The 4,347-nt window shown below is 37.0% G+C and overlaps 1 long non-coding RNA gene across 1 annotated transcript; it reads right to left on the bottom strand.

The window, feature by feature from the left end:
* Positions 1 to 1,083: 1,083 nt before the first annotated feature.
* On the bottom strand, positions 1,084 to 3,446 carry LOC131182501 (uncharacterized). Its single transcript, XR_009150792.1, has 3 exons — positions 2,297 to 3,446; positions 1,924 to 2,154; positions 1,084 to 1,724 (listed from the first exon to the last, which is right to left on the bottom strand). It is a non-coding gene; the product is annotated as an uncharacterized LOC131182501 (long non-coding RNA).
* Positions 3,447 to 4,347: the final 901 nt, after the last annotated feature.

Genomic DNA, 4,347 nt, shown 5'->3' with positions numbered 1-4,347 from the left:
CAGATCCATTTTGTAAGGCAAGACCCTGAGCCGTTGGATTAAGAGAAGAAAGGACGGATATTCTGAATGGGATCCCAGCCCTCCATTTTGATTCTCTTTAATCCTCAGACATCAGATTATGTCCTTTTGAATCTAAACCCTCCGTCTCCCCTGAAAAGATCCTGATCCTTCATTAAGAGCACCCATTCCCTATAAATATCTGCATGCAATACTGTAGAGGGGACAAAAAAAAGGTGGTGGTAATTATAGTGGAAAGACTCTGAAATTCAATTCAGTCTTGCTACTTTGCCATTATGAGCTTTCAAGAAACTTTGGAAAGTAGTTTTCTTAAGTATCTTTACCGAAGGAGTTCTGAACCCTGAAATCTTCATTTTCAGTGCCTGTTCATTGCTCCGTAAGGCCATTTTCTTTGTTCAGTTTCATTTCCACCCCCCCCCCCCCCGATATTAGTACATTACTCTCCTCGGTCAACTTCATTCCGACCTGGTTCCTGCTACTTCGAGTAAGTTTTAGTCTTTTGGCCATCGGTTTCCACCTCTACAAGCGTTTTCTATATTGATCCTCTCTATCATACATTAAAGTTGTATGCGTGAGACAATTCCTTTAACGTCTTTATCCTTGTTGGGTATTACGGCAGTGAGAATCTTATTTTGAAAAGGAAGAAATTACACCATAAATGGAAGAAAGACACATGGAAAATGAAGGGTTAAAGAGTGACAAAAACTTTTAAGATCTATCCATCCATTCCCCTACAATTAATAAGACTAAGAGTAGTAAGAGCTTAAGGTTACAGCTAACTGGAAGATGTTCCTTTTCATTATAAGATTAAAAATGAAGGAACAAATAAAAGCACTTGCAAATAGCCAGCTTAATAGATAATATATAGCATAGCAATAAAAGTGGGAAATAATTGACCATGTAAATCTATAAATTCAAAAAAATTAGTAAATACCTTGTTACAACTGTACTTCAATTTTTGTTTTTGATAAGCAAAGGGAAGCTTTTTTTTTTTTTATAAGCAAAATTTTTTATTAATAAATTGAATCCAAGAAAAACTAAGCATGGTCATCGCCAAACTAAACCCAGCCGATAGGCATCCCCTTTACATCCAACCTAGGCAATAGCATGCTAAGTGAAAAAAACTGGAGGGAAAGGTACAAAACAAACTAACAAGACAACAATGAAGTTGCATTACAAAATTCAACTAAACAAAAATGCAGGTAACAAAACCAAAAAAATGCCAGCAGAAGAAAATTTAAAGGTGTAAGCATCTGCAGAACCAAGCTAGGGCTGCAGCAATCTGCAGCAAAATTTGTAGGAAGGTCACACACAAAAGCCTCCAAACCCCAAATCTGCAACAATGAAAGGGGTACCTACAAACCGAAAATAGGCAGCAAAAGAACCCAACTCAAACAGCAACCCATTTTAAGAACTAGGACAGACCCGAAGGACCCACGAACAGAGGCATGAACGGTGAAGGTCGTGTAAATAAAATCACCACAAACTAATGCAATTGGAGAAGCATCGAAGCATTAAGGGGAGATCCAAAGGTGCAGCAAAAAGAAGCTTTATCAACTGCCACCTGACCCATCCTTTAATTGCACGACAATTATGAAGGCATTGTATTTATCTGAATTAGCTGGTTATGCTTGCACTCTGGCAAGGCTAGAAAACTACCAATACTGATATTCTACAATCCCAAGCTGTTGAAGAGTGGCAGCAAGCTGAAGTCCCTCAATGGACAAGAAACACAAGTATTAGCAAGAAAGCAAAGGACCATGGCATGCTCACAAGGTGAGCTCCTTGCAAAATATAAAGAATATAAATCTAAAAATTCAGAAATTGAATACTAACAATTCCTGGACAGATTAAAAGAAAAAGAAATAAGTCAGAAAATAAGTAACTCTTGCAAATGATACTCACTGGGAAGTTCACCCCTAATCATGGTTACAGACTAGAGAGTCTCATCTCTTTCAACCTCCAATGAAAAGTGTTATGAGACATAAAAATGAGCCTTGCAATATTTTTCCAGCTGGTGATACAAAATTCCACTTCCATTTCATTTTCCCTTAATTATCAGCACAGAAAGAGTAATAGTCCTACGCTTAACATTCGTGCTAAGACAAATCCAAATTGTTGATTAACCTGCAACATCTATATAGAAACGCATTAGAATAACTGCACTTGAATTAAAAAACATGCAGGAAAAAAAAAAAAGAATTCCTGGAAAGATAAAAAAAAAAAAAAAAGAAAAAGAAAAATCAGAAAATAAGTAACTTTTGCAAATGACACTCACTAGGAATTTCATCCTAATCAGGGTGACAGACCTCCAAGGAAAACTGTTATGAGACATAAAAATGAGCCTTGCAAGATTTTTCCAGCCTGGTGATAAAAATTCCATCTCTATTTCATTTTCCCTTAATTATCAGTCTGGCGACACTCACTAGGATTAACATTATCGTTAAGAAAAATCCAAATTATTGATTAACCTGCAACATCTATATAGAAACACATTAGAATAATTGCACTTGAATAAAAGAACCAGCAGGAGTTTCTAAAAAAGAGTAGTTTGAAGATCTAATTATGTACCCCTTGAAAAAGCAGAGAGACTTCTTTTGGTGATGTGAAGAGCTTCTGGAACCAGATTCTTGTCTAATCTAGAGATGCAATCTGGGAAAACCCTGGAGACTACATTTGGGATGTGAGCAGTTTCGAGCCAGTCCTCCCTATGTTACTTTCCCCTCTCCTTGAAAGTAAACTACAAGCAGAGACTTTAACATGGTCAATGATAAACAATTTTAAGATCTTGGCGAGAGCCGAGACATTCTAACAACTCTTTTGGCAGAAATTCTGGATCCACAATCTCGGACATTTCAATCTTTTTCAATTGAGAGAGAGCATAGGGAATTGAAGAAGAAGAAGAAGAAGAAGAAGAAGAAGGGGTAGATTCTGATATTGGAATCCACATCTTCAATGTCCACTCTAATGGCTTGATACTGGCTTCATATTGATCAAGTTCTTCAATGGATGTAAAAGTTGGCATCGAAATCAAGTTAGGGCAATGAGAGATCGACAGCTTCGAAAGAGAAATAAACCAGGGCATCTTTCCTATTGATGACAAAGACAATGATGAAGTGGGTGTTGCTGCATCATTCCTGCTGCTACATCTCTTCCATCCCTCTAAATTAGGGCACTTAAATAGATCAAGCCACTTTAGGCAAGGAAATGCTTAATCATTGGAATTTTCATCAGTATCTATGTACTCCAGATTAGCTAATTCTCGAATTTTCAAAATCTGAAGAGAATTAAAGTGATCAAATGGAGGGAGATGTTTGATGTTTCTGTAGGAAAATAATTCAAGCTTCACCAAATTTATAAGGGAAGGAAGCCATATTGGAGACTCAACTCCTCTATAAGCATACAAGAATAGGCATTGGAGATTTGGGTGTGGCCTTAGCACATCCAATGCCAAATTTTCATTTTTAAGATCTTTTTCATAATTTTTATAATAATAATCATTATCCACAATAGGGTCAAAAGCTGCTCCAGAATAAGGTTCGCTGAATGGGTCTATGACCCATTCTAGTCTCAAGGACTGGAGATATTGCTTCTCTTCCAAATTGGCAGCACGAAATTCAGATACACCATCTTTGATGACGTATCTCAAATTTCTGATTATTAGTTCTCCTCTCAAATTGTTTAACCCATTTAATTCTCCCAGTCCAGCAATAGGCTCCAAGGAGGGACCATTTTCGGCTGCAACAAATGAATATAATCTCTCAAGGCGAGTCATTTCACCAATCCCAAGTGGCATGTGACTAAAATTACAATGATAAAAGCTAAGATGCCTGAGATTGACCAACTGTTTAATGTCCTTTGGTAGTGCTTCAAGCATAAAACAATAGTCCAATATCAGCACTTATAGGTTCTGTAGTCTAACTATTGAATCTGGCAATCTTGTTAGCACCAGGTTATTTACAAGAATCAAAACTTGTAAGTTCAGTAATCTGGCAATTGAATTTGGAAGCTCGCTGATTCTGCTGAAGGAAAAATCAAGATACCTCAAATGCTTCAATTTGTAAATGGAACTTGGCACTTCCCTTCCATAATGGCCTAGAGCCACTGCTCGTAAATATTCAAATTCAGGAAAGATTTGGCTTTCCAAATTCCGTGTGCGTTGTCTATCCCAAAGAAGTGTTCGTGCCTTCTTTGCATTGAAAACGTTGCTTGGAAGATAATCAAGATAAAATGACATATGTCGAGTTGTTTTCCCAACACATTCATTTGATAATGATGAAGAGATGATCTCTTCTCTAGCAATAAATATAGCTAGATCATGCATCAAAT

The sequence above is a fragment of the Hevea brasiliensis genome, chromosome 8 (genome assembly GCF_030052815.1).
Source record: "Hevea brasiliensis isolate MT/VB/25A 57/8 chromosome 8, ASM3005281v1, whole genome shotgun sequence".
Classification (NCBI taxonomy): Eukaryota; Viridiplantae; Streptophyta; class Magnoliopsida; order Malpighiales; family Euphorbiaceae; genus Hevea; species Hevea brasiliensis.
Note: the sequence above shows the minus strand (reverse complement) of the source record. Positions and strands in the feature narration are given on the sequence as shown.